Source organism: Netta rufina (genome assembly GCF_964035555.1).
Source record: "Netta rufina genome assembly, chromosome: 3".
Lineage (NCBI taxonomy): Eukaryota > Metazoa > Chordata > Aves > Anseriformes > Anatidae > Netta > Netta rufina.
This window is the reverse complement of record NC_140125.1, coordinates 12,824,490-12,840,104: the sequence shown is the minus strand read 5'-3', so window position 1 is coordinate 12,840,104 and position 15,615 is coordinate 12,824,490.

Sequence of the window (15,615 nt, the reverse complement as noted above, 5' to 3'; positions counted from 1 at the left end):
GGAGACCAGCACAATGGTCCAACAAAACTAGTGCCAAGGGAGCAGTTACATTTTATTCCAGCCAAGCAACTCAAAGTTGTCTAGCCTATGAAAAGGAGAAGCTCATGCAGAAGAAGCACATGGGCAGTAAAGTGTTGGCCTGCAAAGCAGCTCTGTGCATTGATTTCCAAATGCAGATATGAGATGACATACAGGTCAGTGTCTCAGTGCCACCAGAAGATACCTCTGGGTCAAGTCAGAAAATCTCCTTCCCCCATCCCATGCTGGGGGGACATCCATCACTGCTACCCTGAACACCTCTGCATCACTGCTACCCTGAACACCTCTGCAGCAAGGCAGCAGCTCAGTAGCACTGCACTGCCAAAGCCTTTTGGCTCTATCAGCAGTGATGAGCTTAAACCCAAAATGCATTCTGTGCACTCCCTGCTCCAGTTTAATCTTTACAGCTTCTTGCTTTAAATCCAGACTTTCCTAAACTGCCATGCTGACCCCAGAGTCAGCGACCTTGTTGGAAGTCATTTTCAGGAAAAGTTCAGCAAATATTGAGAACCAAATATTCTAATCTTCCTACAACAGCTCAAACATCCTAATCCCACAGCGGGTTAATCTGGGTGTCTTCACTGCCAGGGATTAGCCCTTCTGTACTGCTAGAAGGGATGGGATTTGACTGGGAGCAGTAGGATGGGCACACAGCGAAGAGGATCTGTGTTAGCAATCCCCTTTGGGTATTTTAAGAAGGAAAATCATCTGCTTTTTATTGTTGCAGAACAAAACAGATCCACCCTTTGGCAGCGGGGGATCTCAGAAGGCTTGAGGGAATAAGAACAGTAACAGGAATCCACTGTCTACTTATTTTCAAACAGATTTTAAGACAGAGGCCATGCTAAAATTCATTGTCTGACCTCCATCAGATCCTTTGCTTGAACTCCAGTTTAAGAATGTTGCTGTAAACATTTAAGTAACTCAAAACTAACCCCTGACCCATTCTTGTGAGAGAAGGAGAGAGAAGAAAAAATGATGCGCTACTGTCTTTAAGCTAAACTTCATGAAGACAAACAACAGAAAATATTTTCCCCAGATGTTTTCACTTACTGGGTAAGCGTTGGTAAGTTTGCCTACTTCAAGGCCAGCCCAAGAGTCTGCAGCAGCGTCTGGCAGGCAGCGTCTACAGCATCAGACTGGGAGTGCAGCAGCATGCAGCACTTTCTGGAGCTGGCAGGCAGAGCACAGGTATGAGAAACAAGAAACTTGCCTGTGTGACCCTCCTCTTGAAACAGCCCAGCTGTGAAGAGAAAACATACAATGAAAAAAACATACAATGGAAAACAGCCAAATGAAGCAGGGATGAACAAGGGCACATTTATAATGCTGGATATCTTCCTTTTATGAACTTTTTATTTTGTTCAATCACACGGCTGCTCGCTGGATCCCCCACCCCCATGCCCTCTATGTCACTCACATGCAATAAACCATTCCATATTTTGCTTGGCCAGCAACAGTGCTGGACCCCTTGCTGATTTTAGGAACAAAATGCAGACGTTAGCCTCCTGGTTAGCTCTGCCTTTGCCACTGCCTTAACTGAAGGCTTCACAAGCATTTTGTTATTTCTTTTTTCCACAGCTCCATGACAAAGAGCATAAGGCACCCATGAAGCAAGTCCCTTGCACGAGCAGCAGCACAACAGATACAAATACATACCCAGTGATGGCTTACAGACACTGCAGAGCCCATTTGCTATCCCAGCATGGTCAGGAGCAAGGAGGGATGGGATAGTAAGAGAGAAAACACACCTGGACTGCAGTTTTGTGTTGTTTAAACTTCTGTGCCTTCGTTTTATAGCTGCAGCATCCAGGTCATCAAGAACCTTTTATATGGAAAGCCTGCTTTGTCACAGGTGGCCTGATTTTTCTTATAGCATTTTTGTGGCACTTTATATGCTTCAACTCTGTAGAGTCAACGATAATCGGCAGCTTTCAATGCATCTCCCAATCAGGCAACAGGCATCTTAAGCTGAGCATCTAGAAAATGAGGAGCACAGCAAACATTTTGATTGAAGCAGCCTTCCTTACAAGAGGGCAGCGTGAAGCTTGAACAGACAACCTCAAATTGCAGCAGTTGAGTGTCTTGACTTTGGCATTAGTATTCCCTTCAAACAGCAATTCTGTAAGCTAATTATCTAGACTTTTTTTTAAAGGCAACTGAAATATATATATAAAATGCCATCACATGGATATATACCACCTCCTACGTGAATCATTAGCAGAACTGGAACATTCAGTTCCACCACCACAGGAAATTAATGTAATAAAAATTCATTGAAAGACCTTACAGACAGGAAAGGCAATTTTTATTTACAATAAGTAAATAAAATCAGTACGTTGGTTCTACCCAATTCTGCCTTCCCATCAACATACTCACATGCACTGAGCTGTGTGCACCTAAGAGGTCTGGACAGGATCACTCGCGTGCAGCAGGAAGCACATGGGGCAACACATTTGTGCCCTCACTGCTTTTCTTGATCTGACTGGTAACTACAAACTCATTTTTGAGGCATCTTTTGAACCTTTCAACAGTGGATATTGTTATCTTGAGCCACCCCATCTTGTCTCACCACTCTACAGTTTCAGGTAAAGTTCTTGGGTGGTGTTATCCTTACCTGGGTGTTTCATGACTCCAGCACTGCTCCTCCTCACTTTTGTCACCTTACCTCTAAGGCTTGTTTGTCCTTTGTCATCTGGTTATCTGCGTGAAACACAAATGGGGTGCTGTGTAGCAATTAATACATGCCACTCCTCTAATCCTTCTCTGCTGTTTTTCTTCTCTCATGCATATCTATTCACACCCCTGTTAGCATTTCTGTTAAAAAAACTTTACGTGAGGCAGGTATTAACCATGTGAGATCCTGGCAGAGCTAAGGCAAGGTGAAAGCTGTTCACTTTCTGTTTATCAGGACAGGAGATAAAAGCCTTGTCAACAAATAACAGCTTCTGGCTGGCCGTACAGAATTACAGAGGGAGAAAAATTCTGCATCCTGTAGCAAATTTTAGACAGCAGTCCCTATGAAAAGTTTTCTTACTTACATGCTATCGTGCAATTTCAATCCATCTTTCCCACATCCCTCATCCTTGCTTGTGCGTCCACTCCCCCATCTCACTTCTCATCATTCCACACCATCGCCCCATTCCTTTCCTCTTAAGGAAAAGACCATTTCCAAAGGCTGTTTCTACCAGCCTCTACCCTCTCCTCTCCCACAACAAGAATGTGATCGGGGACTTTCACAGCCTGTAACTTCACAGAATTATCCGGCAGCTCTTCACAAAGGCAAAAAGAAGAACACACCCTTTGCTCCAGGTTGATCTCTCAGCCAAATTTCCAGGCTGCGTTTTAGAACATGAAAGTGTTAAAATAATAAAGCAGCTATTTCAGTCAGAAATTTAAGACATCGGTTTCCTCCTAAATTTTGTCAAATCCAGACCTTTTGTACTAGTGCTTCTCAGAAAAGGAACTCAGCCTGAGGTGAACAAGCAACGATGGAAAATGGCAGCAACAGGGGAAAACTGCAATCAAAGAAGAGTTTGGGTAAGCGAGAAGTGAAGAATCAGAGCTCTAGCAGGAAGCACAGGGCAGCCTTAACTAAAGACAACATTGTTATTTTTGCCTCCAGTTAATGCATTTATTAATGAAGACACACAGATGCACACCCACGTATCTGTGTCCTCTGAGAGCATTTTGCAGCCTTTCCAGGGCCACACAACAGCCTGTTTTTCTCACTCAAATTCCAGACCAAGTATGCCCATGGGAAGCCAGCTGTACACAGGGGGTCTACATCTCAGGGGAGGTGAAATCCAGCTTCTCACAGAAGGTTTTTTCAGCCTGCAAAGGTCCCCGGCCCCACCACACATCACTTGAGACCTGCCCACTCCTGCAGGCACAGATGAGGCACCGATTTGGGGTACCTCCATTTTGGACTAGAGATGCCTTAGAAAAGGCCTGTCCTTTGGAGGGACTGGAATTTCCTCCGCAGTAACACTGGAAGATGCCTAAAGAACAGGCTCTAGAATGGACAGCAGCAAGACCAGCAACCTTTTGAAAACTCCTAGCAGCAGGCTGATGATGACTGAACTCCCATGGTGTCAGAAAACACATGGCACTTGTTCGTTAAGCACTGTGCAACTTGGCAAGGCAGCATCGAGCCTGCAACATCAGCTTCTCTATATATTTTTGCTCTGAAGACCAAATCTATGTTGTCGTTGTCCAAATACCCTTTAGGGTTACCGTGATGTTACTTTTTGCAACTCAATCTTCAAAGCAGTGCCTGCCCTTCCTCCTTTTCTTCCTCCCTACTAATTAATTTTTAGAGAAACTTATGGTGTTAGCAGTTTTGATCAGGCCTCGTTTATTTTGTTGAGGCTTGTCTACAGTCAAACTCCACAGTGCCATCCCTGCAAGCTTGCTCTCACACCTGGGAAGCCAGCTGAGCTGTCAGCTCTCTGGATAATATGCCAACGTCCTTTTCTTCCTTCATTGCAGCTTCCAAATGTCTTCTGGCCCAACAAGCCATCAGCACACAGCTGTGGTAGTCTCACAGCCTAAGCCATATTACTGGCTTGTAATATAGGCCATGTATCGTACAGGCTGGCCATTCAGTCCTGGCACCTCTTTTATCAGCTTTAGGAGCTCAGACTTCCACACAAGTTTAGATGTATCGTGACTTATTTGGTTTCAAAGCCTGTGGAAACGATGGAGTCAAGTCGTGTTGACCCACATGGGATCATTCCCACCTATTATGTATTAAACAGGGACAGAAAGGTTATTACTGCAGAACAGATTATTTACAGGCTGCATAATCTGTCAACATACCACGTGGCCCCGCAAAGCTCCCAGGTAAAAAACACCAGCAGATCTAGGACCCACTTTGAAATCTACCAGTAAGCAATTGAGAATCGTAGAGAACAGAATCTGGGTTAGTATTAATTATGAAAAGAGTTGCTCTGACCACAGGTGCTGTCTCTAAGAGATCTCACCAGCACCGTGAGAAGAACACATGACTTTCCACCTTTAAATTTAGGAAATGCACACTAAATGTGTAAAGCCAACAGTTGTTTTTTTTTCCTGCAGTGTAAAATAGTCTGCACCTGACGTGCAAGACAGCTGTTCTTTCTCCTGAAGTGACTTTGAACCATTACAAGGCCAGTGCTTTCTTTCCAGCTTACCGTATTCATCCTTTGCAGTAAACACAGGTCAGAATTAGCTGCTACAGTAATAAAACAAAACAGTAACAACTACATTCATCATTCATTATGATGAAAGGTATGTCTATCATGGCTGGATTACATTATATCAATGCAGGCTATAAATCACCTCTGATTTTAGTCACCATAAAGAGAGAGCTCGCCCAGTCAGAAAGAGCTATTGAGCCAGAGCAACGCTCTCGAGCCATGTAAGCATTTTCCAAGAACACATTTCTCCACTTGGCAGGACTCGTATGAAAGGAGAGCCCTGGGTGATATGGCATGGTAATGAAAACCTTCTTTTGCAACATACTGTACAAGAGAAAATGGAAGCGTTTGAAGGAAGAGAATTTCAGTTTTGCTGGAGGAATAGGCCTCTCTAATTAGGATTGTTTCACATAACCCTTAATATTAAGTCATTACATTATGGGTTCACACCCTACACACACCAAACTGAACAAGCTCCGTTTCCAAAGGCTGTTCACCTGCCAGATACATCTTTTATCCCTCAAACTCTACAGTCAGCCAACAGAAAGGGAAGTTAATATTTAAACACAAGCACAATCCCTCAAAGCTTCAGCAGAACACTGCTACCTACACTGTCCTGACCACCAGCAGGAGAACGGCCAGAGATGCCAGCATACCTCTGAAGGTACCGATAGCTTGCTGAGATCCTGCAGTATGTAAACTCCTGGATACACAGCACAAAAATAGCCCTGTTACATTTCTATCCTCTCAGCTACCAGTGGAAATCAAGTCTATGCTCAAAATGGCACTAACCTTGTAAAGAAAGAGCTTGGAGAAGAGCTCAGGTTATACCATAAGGATGAGGGCTAAGCCAGGGTCCTCCAGGTATAAAACTGAAGGATCTTTGTACCTTGGACAGAGATAGAGTTTGTCAGTAAAAAAAAAAAATCATGACAGTCACGAACAGCAAGACTTCATCATCAATCGATAGCTTCTCTGAAACATCTCTGTGAATTTTACCTCATTCAGAGAACTTAAAAAAAAAAAAAAAAAAAAAAAAAAAGATTTTAAAACAATTTCTGAGAACAGACTAGGAATACAGGCATTAGAAACCCATGGGCTCAATATTCCTCAACTGACTGAAAGCACACGTACTAACAGACACCAGGGATTGGAACTACCATAGGAACCCCCTTGTAAGCCATGGAGAGTCTCAAGAGGCCTTGGACAGATGGTGGAACGATAGGTGTCTATCTTCTTCTTAGGAGAACATAAATCAGTTTACAAGTTTAAATCTAGCCCTGTTCCTCAGAGGAAAATATTAAATGAGGTTGCTTCTGAGACAAATCCAAGCATGAAAGAGATGTACGTACATGTGACAGGAGGAACCTCTGTTGGAAAACCCCGGAGGAGATAATTACCTGAGGGACAAGAACTGGAAGAGCAGCAAGAGTTTTTCCTACCTCAGAGAGCAAGGGAGACCCCAGCACAAGCAGCACCTTCGAGCACAAGCTCACAAAATCCAAGCAGAGCTGGGTGCTGGTAGCAGGGCCCACCGGCAGCAAAGGGATTGACCAAGTCCAAAGTTCACCCAGGGGTTACAATCAGTAAAGCAGGGAGCAGAAATGAGCAACACCTACCCAAAGGGCCAAGCCAGGCAACAGAACTAAAGACAAAGTTGCCTGCAAGGTAGCCCAAGGCTGAGCTTAAATAGGGCTGCTGGGCAGGAGGTGTGGGTGGAGGCTGCTCAGAGCAATTATGGCCCACGGGTGCGCTGGGAGCCTCGCGGTGGGTTTTCTGCTGAAACACCAGAGCTGCAGCAGGCCAAATCGAGATGCTGGAGGATGGGCTGGGTTGTATTCTTTAAGCAGTTGTAACTGGGAGGTTTCTTCTTATTACATACAGCAAAGCCACAAAGATGTCAAGCGTGGCCCTTGCTGTCCTCTCTCAGTGCCCGAGCTGTGTCAGTGAGGACAACTGCCTGCTCCTTTGTTCTTTTTTTTTCTGTCTGTCGCGACTGTCAGGAGTTATAACCATCAGTACTACAGTTTTTGGTGTGGGTGCCAAAAGGCAAAGCATTTGGAAGCTGGGCCTCCTCCTCCCTTCTGATTTAAAATGCTGCATCCCAAAAGGAAAGCTTTTTCTTTATGCCACGTAGAGCTCAGTGCGTACTGAAAAAGAAGAAATCGTGGACTTAAATGCTCTGTCTCTTGAAAGGCTTTGTGAAGTGGTGCTTGATGGGTATAAAATGCCCTTTCTGCCTAAACTATAGTAGGGAAGACCTCCAGCTTATTCCTCACCAGTGCCTGAAGACATTTTCTCCCTTTTTTCTTTTCCCTCTTCTTTTTTCACAGCACTTCTTTTGGTACCCCCTTTTCCAACCACAAGGAAAAATCCCTCCCTTACATAATAGGGTTTCTCACAGAGCCCCAAGGCAGCTTCCCTCTCAGAAAACAAAACAAAACAAAAACAAGCAAACAAAAAACCAGGCAGGACATTCACCGAAAAGGACTGGGAAAGCCAAGCTTGTCTCTTCACTTCCAGGCTTGGGATGCCCTCGACACGCTGCCAAACTGCTCATCTTGAAGAGTTAATAAGGAAAATGCCAGTAGGTGGTGTCCAAGAATAGCTTCTGGATTCTGCAGTGCCAGTGAAACCTGTGCTGCACCACGGAGTGCTCTGTACAGCTGCTGGCACCTGCTCTGCATGGTGGGTGTGGGTATGAGGGAGCTGTGGCAGCATCTCCATTTACAGCTGCTGCTTCCCTCCAGTCTTCAGGCTCTTTGCAGACTCCTTTTCACAAATAAGCACCTTCACGGGATGTTATTCCTAAAGCACCTCCCTTCTGAGATTCCTCCTTGACAGAAGGTAGCTGGGGTTGATCAGGCTACTGCTGAGACAAGGAGCCAGAGCCTCCATGTGCACCCAGCCCACACCTCCCTTGGGACAGGGATCCACATGGTGCACCTCCCCACGCACGTGGCTCGGAGGGGCTGGCAGCAGCCCACAGGAAGGAGTTAAGCAGATCAAAGCAAGGGAAACCACAGCACAGCCCAGGTAAGGACTGTGGCTGTGCAAGCAGGGCCAACACCAGGCCTGGGTGCTGAAATTCAGGCATCAGGACTATCCCTGGCAGGCTTCTGGGTATGGTCTGGGAAGGAGCAAAAGCCAGAGAGAGCTCCCAGGAGGCAGTGTGGAGGCAGCCACCACCTTCTGACAGCAAAAGAGTTTAATATTATGCACATGAGCTCTGCCAGCTGGCAACAGCACCAAAGAAGGGTCCTGGCTGTGATAACTTACCAGTAAAGATGTGGCCTCAGAGAACTTCCTTTCTAACCCGAGCCTCAGCTCCAGACCTCCTCTGTCTTTTTCCTAACCTGCTACAGGCAGCCAATTCCCCTTTTTTATACCATGTCTCCTAGGAACATCTGTCTGTCCTCCATGATAGCACGTCTATATTTTCTGCCCTCATGTTATTGTGCTCCTGACGGTCCCTTTCTCCCATCCTTTCTCCCATGGAAGCCTTTGGGTCAGGGGCTCCCTGCCCCTTCCACAGAACAGTGCCTGGCACTCTGGAGCCCCATCCCCACTTGCTCTTCAGCTTTAGTGGGGTAAAAAAAGATGACTACATTGTCCTACAGTGAGCTGAGCAAATGACAAACTGGTCATCAGCTTGTGGCTGGAAACAAAACCTATGGTTCATATTTACTCTGCCATCGGTCACCCCTTGCCACAGCTGTAACTACTTCATTCTCAGCAAAAGCAGGTACTGACCAGGGTGTGAGCAGCAAACTACCTGCTGACTGTGCTGAAACGTGTTATTTCAGCCAGCGGTAGAAATGCCTTTGTGTTTTGAAAGCCTCACTTTGCTGCAATGTGATGAGCCGCCAGTAAACACTAGAAAAATCTCATCCTGAGAATCCTAACTTGATTTGCTTCCTCGAGGTAGATAAATGACTGCAGACATATGCTACTGCGCTCAGGGAAACACAGAGAGAGGAGTCTGTCTGCTGCAAAAGCTCAAGGTTACTTTTTGACCCCAAACAGGAAAAGGATGACACCCATTCGGCAATGAATTCTCCTGATTTGCTGAGACAATTTCTATCACAGCTGTACAAAAAGAGATGGTAAGTAAGATGGGTGGAGAGACCTCCAGAGAGCCCGTGGAGATGCCAGGAGCACCTTGATTGCCAGAGCTTTTATGTTGGCTGGTAAGTGCACAGGAAGGAAACAGCTCAGGGTAGCTCTGCACCCAGGCTGTGTAGGCACTGAGAAAACAGAGTTTGAATATACCTGGCCCGGAGTCAGTGAGAGGGGTGAAAAAAATATCCTTTCCTCCGCCTTGACACCATTTATTCAGAACAGCACATTTGAAGGCCGTCCTTCTCTGCTCTCAGCCTTTTGAGAGAACAACAGCTAAACGCTGCCTTTGAAGGATCAGTACCTTGCTTATCTCATCTCTGCACCTCTTCACACAGCCTCTTCTCTCAGGCGCGTGGCGCTGCTTCCAGGAACGAGGAATTGCTCTGTGCCGGTCTCAGTGGCCACAAGTGCTGTGCAGTGGGTTCCTGTGGCAAGGTTTTGGTAGCGGGGGGGCCATCGGGGTGGGTTCTGCGAGAAGAATCCCGAAGCTGCCCCATGTTAGGGAAGGGCCTTGCTGCTGGCCAGAGCTGGGCCAAGAAGCGCTGTTGTCTGCGCCTCTGGGAGAGCAGGCTGAAGAAAGGAAAAACAAAACAACTGCTGTGGAACAGCAGCTGGGAGAGAGAGAGGAGTGAGAAACAGCTTTGCAGCCAAGGTCAGTGGAGAAGGAAGGGGAGAGGTGCTCCAGGCGCCAGAGCAGAAGTCCCCCTGGGCCTGTGGTGAGGTGCACGGTGAAGCAGGCTGTCCCCCTGCTGCCCATGGCGTACCACAGGGGAGCAGGGTTCCACGCTGCAGAGCACAGTGGAGCAGGGGCAGAGAGGGACCAAGAAAGAGCAGCAGAGCCAAAGTGCTCCAGAGCAGCTGGACAGGCGGTACGGTGCCAGCAGTCCTTTTGGCAAGCAAACTTCAGCGTTAACACAAGGACAAAGTATGAGGAACAAACTGGTGTCTAGCACATCCAGCGTGCGAGTTCCCAGTGCCAGTTCAGGCTCATTAAATGCCAGACAGAAGGCTACAGGTGTATCTCAGAGCCATTTTAGCTGGGCATGGGGCTGTCTCAGTATTTTTAGGGCTAACCGAGCTTTGCCCCACTGGGACTTTTTGTCTCGTTAACCCCACTGCGGTGGCTGCCTGATAGAGATGGCACCAGGATCCGGTGACTAGGGCACAAAGAGGAGTTGGGAAAACTGGTTTGTGTTCCCATCTCTGCTACTGATTTGCTGTATATCCATGAGCAGTTAATTAAGTTCAGTATGCCTAAGCTTTCCCCACTTTAGAACTGTGATAATTACATTTATCTCTCTTTGTGAAGAACAAGGGCTTGGAGACATTTGGATAAAAGCCCTCAAAGAGCCAAGTGTTGTTATAGTTAGTTATAATAAAACTCATGGCCCTCCCTGAATTTATACAAGTTGTCCTGTTCCAGTGGCTGTTTCATAGACAAGGCAGAAAAACCAGGAGGGTAATTACGGAGTGACTCCATACCCTGCTGCAGGCTCCTCGCATTGCATTTATTTAGGTAAACCCAGCTCACCTACAGCCTCCTAGTTCCTGTGCTCAGATTCTAAGGGAGCTGTGGGTATTGCAATGATATGAGTGTCACTGCAAAGCAACTATGTTTTTGTCACAGTGTGCTGTGATTAAAAAGCACCGGAATAGCTTTTAATTTCTGAAATAACAGTGCAAAGTGCTAAGTTACAGGGAATTCTGGTATTGCATAAATGATGTTTTTCAGAACAAGGAAAAAACACAACATATTGCTCTTCAAAGGTGTTTAGCCCCCTGATTTCTCCTTAGGTGCATAAATTTTGAGTGAGAGCTCTACAAAGCAAATAGTTCAAGTACGACTGATGTTGACGGTGATGAGCCACTCTAAGTTTCATGACAGACTTCATTTACAGGGCCAGCAGGGAAATGTTACCCCTTACACTATGTATGCTTGTATCACAGACTGCAAGGGCCATGCTTAATTTTCTACGTAAGTAATGGTCCCGAGGGCTTAAAGTTTGAGGCAGAACTCACTGCTTTTGCTGCTAATAGATATTAAAATGTGAGCAAGCTATAACCTCTATATCAACAACAATACTTGCACCTACGCTAATAAATTAAAGTGCTGGGGAACAATCCTGGCCCCTGGGAACAGCTCTGTACTGTTTTATTCTTTCGAGAAGTGCCTGGTCTGGTTTGGCTCAGGCCAGCCAGCATTCTCCAAGGCCAAGCCTTGGCAAACTGTAGGAGTTAGCACAGGGCACAGGCCTTCTTCCGAGTACTGCGTGTCCCTGCTCTGCGTTGAAAGCTTAGGGAGAGACCAATCAACCAACCAAAAAAGTCACTGGGGCAACAGGACGGGTCCTGCAGATCTCAAAAGCTCTGTCGTGTTTTTGGGCACAAATGAAGGAGACACGTAGCAGAAAGGGTTGATTGTACAGGTCAGATGTGTCTTGCTCCAGAAACAGGGAGCAACTTAAAAGCTCCAAAGGAAGAAGAGGGAAGTGTCTGCATTTGCAAATGATGTGTGTGAGTCTCTGTGGGTGTGAGTGCATACATGCACATGCAGGGGAAAAAACCTTCCAAGAAAATCACAGAATATCCACCACCAGATTACAAGGAAAAGAGATGCCAAGATCTTTGAATTAATTATTCTCAGTGAATCATTCGTACAGTTAAAAGCCATACCAGCATTTCCAGAAAAACTTTCAGTTCTGTATACGTAAACAAATGTAAAGAAAACAAACAAACAGCCAAGAAAATTTGAAGATAAAAGACTTGAGATAATAAGATTAAAGATGTTAATTGGAACCATTTGCAGAAGCTGCACCTCTACCGACTTTGACATCCGTGGCTGAGTTGCTACAAAATACTTTAGCTCCGACCTGATGGCTTCAGTCAGTTTAAGCCTAGAGACCAGAAATATTCTTACCTGAACCCATTGAGTTGTGCAGACTCTATGTGAGGAAAGCACAGAGGTACAGGTTTAGGTGACTGTGTTTTACTTTTTTTTGCAGGTATTTCACTGCTTTGGGTCTAGGTTTAAATACATAATTAGAGGCAAGTACCTGCATAAGTACTTTGAACTTGGGCAGCGATTCCCAAACTGTGTTTCCCCCCAGCTTACTTTCCAGCTCACTTCATTCCTCACCAAGGACATCTCCTTTCCCACCCCTGCTTCTTATCAAGACCTCAATCTCCTCTGTGTGCAAAAGATCACAGCATGCCATATTTGCTCCTCATTCGTAGACAGTGATTTTGAAGTCTTGAACAAGCTTTCCGAAATAGATGAATAGCCTGAAGAATAGGTGGGAAGAAACAGGGCAAAAAAAAAAAAAAAAATTATGTCTTGTTTATTTTACTTTACACCCTAGATTTACAGCTGATAAACACTATTGTCCTTACTATGGTTGAATGAATAGCTTTACCTGAGAAGGTAACTAATGGATTAAAGCACTTGATCTTAATTATCCCACAGTTCTCAGTGTTATTCAGGTGGTGACAGAAAATGCCCATCAGTTTTAAGCCTCTGTTTTCCCGGAAACCTCATTGCAAGTGTGTCTACAAGACAAGCACACTCACAGGACAGGCAATTAACACATCAGGGCACTGCTCAGCCTGTCAGAGGGATTCTTCCTACTAAAAGCAATCCTGATTTTCTACTTTCCTACTGCTATTGCAATACTGCCTCTGTAAAAGATTGTCAGCCAGAATAATAAGCCAAGAAGCACATTAAATCACTAAGATTTCCTCTAACAAGTTTTTATTCAGACCCACTCCAGATGTTGACAAAGATTAAAGATTCTTCGAAAAGAGTTCACAGCTTCAGATATGGCCAAAACAGATGAGGGGAAAAGCAAAAGTGTGTGCAATAATAGACATGGGCTAATGCATTTCAAGAAAAACATTTCAGCCTGAGAAGTTGCTACTAAGATCGTTGGCTGCCAGAGGGGCAAGGTGCCAAAATGCTTCTGAAATGCAACTGCGGTTGTTGATGACCAGTAAGAAAATATCTTGCATGTCAGTGCAAACTTCTGTTATCCCAAGACAAAACAAAGAGGGGAATGCAAATGAAAACCTTGCGTAGCTAGCTGGAAGATGAACCCTCATTCCCTGACCCCGGATGCAACCTAGTGAAGCGTGAGACAGAAATACACTCATTCTCCAACTTAAAAATAGCAAAAATCCTGTGTTTGAGTTCTTCTGAAACTGTTGCAACAAAACCAAAACTCTGGCTGCGTTACATAAGACCCTGCTGTGTCAGACCAGCCTCAGATGAAGCAGGACATGCCAGTGCCTCTGGCTGGGATGCCAGGGGTTTAAATACCGGCTTTGCCGCTGACATCCTGGGCAACCTCGTTCAAGTCATGATGTCAGCTGCTAGATCTGTTTCAAGGCTGTAAAAGTAAGCCGAGTGCTTCCTGTCCTCCACCCCTTTTCCTGCCCATGTGGACTCTACGCCTCCCTGGGCAGAGCTGCTCTCCCACCAGATGTATGTGTACAGTGCTAAGCACAGAGGGAGAGGGACGGGCTGAAATAAAATCCCCACTAGAGAATGCTAAGTGCTTGTTGTTTTTTTTTTTTTTTCCCTCCTCCCTTGGTTTCACGTTTTTCCCTCGTACTTCCCACACTGCCTTATCCTTGAAGACATCTTCTGTAACTGGAGCCCACATCAGCCCACACTGATGCTCTGTCCAAAGGGGAAAGGAATCACACACCTACCAAGGCAGAGTTTTTCTGGCTTTCCTGGCCCATTTTCTGCTTGCCATCTGTTTACAGGAAAATGTCTTCGGGGCAGAAGCCTTCTGCGTTGCCGGTTATATTGTGCATTCTGTTGGTATCTATCAAACAATAAAGTTGTTTTTAATTAAGACAGGCTGAGCAGGGACTGGTGCCTTTACCTCCAGTGGGAACCGTGCCCAGGTGAGTGGGAGGTGAGACTGGCAGTCTGGAGACATCCTGAGGATCTCAGGGGTCAAATGGGGAATTTATCTAACCTATACTGGAAGTTTATACTCTGACAGAGCTCCTCCCCAGTGCTCCTTTTGCACTCAGCAGAAACAGAGTTTTCCAGTGCATGGTTCTCATCCCCTCCGAAATAGGTGGTGAAAATACCTGCGATTCTCGACTTTGTAGCAATTTTTATCTTTACAAAGGGAGTCTCCACTATCGACCTGTTGGTACCTGAGCTGGACAGATGAGATGAGATATCTTGAGATGAGTCTGACTCTGATTCACTTGGCCCCTTACAGCTGCTATTTCCGTGTCGGTATGGCAATGGTGACAATAAACTTGAACTGGGGGCCTGTGAATGAAAAACAGTGCCAGGGTGGTTTTATTTACAGTTATATTCAATTACAGCACCAGCTTTCCCAACATGTAAAGAAAAAGACATGTTCTTTTTAGCATATTTTACACTGGTTCCCAGAACCACACAAACACAAGCGTTTTTATGCCAGTATAACCACATGTACCTCTGCTATGCAGGGACTTTAACATGTAAACATCACAGAAGGGTCATTAAAGACAACTCTTTCCCTGTGCAGCACTGCTCTACAAAGCATTTCCAAAGGAGCTGCACCCTAGGCAAAGAGGACAAGATATACATCCCTATCAGACCACATGGAAGAAACACGCACCAGCATTTTGCTGCTGCTTTCATGCTGTAGGAAGCCTGCCAGGTTAGGAAGTGGATTTACACATTTAAAAAAAAAAAAAAAAATCTATCTAGCTATTCTGTGGCACAATGCTGTGCAGATCAATGTGATAGAGCTGCTCTGATGGAAAAAAAGCTTAGTGCAGCACCCCCGTTATTGTATATTGACCCAGCATCCACGGGGTCAGTCCATTTCACTAGTCTGCTGCTTTCAGAACGGGTTTTGGTGTGTCCCATCACGGGGCATTTCTGCCTTTGGAAAGCCCTGATGGATTGACTGAATTGTTTTTCTCAAGGGTGCTGATATCACCGCAGCCACTGAAACAAGGGAGAGGAAACAGGGCCATTCCAGGACCAGACACTCTCACAGGACACCAACTTGCTATTTAGGTCACAGACTCTGGGGAAAATGTGGCAACCTTGGCTTTGAAGGGGAAATGGAAAGATCAGCTCTCCAGCAGAAGGTTTGGTCAGTAAATTGGGAACAGTTTCCCTTGCCCTCCAGCACAGCTAGGTTAAAAGGCACAGTGTTTCCTTAGGAATGGGGCATGCCAGCAAGGGGTGGCTGGCGACCTCGATATTTAACTAACTATTAAATACAATCATTGCAAAACAGGGCAAAAACATCACTTT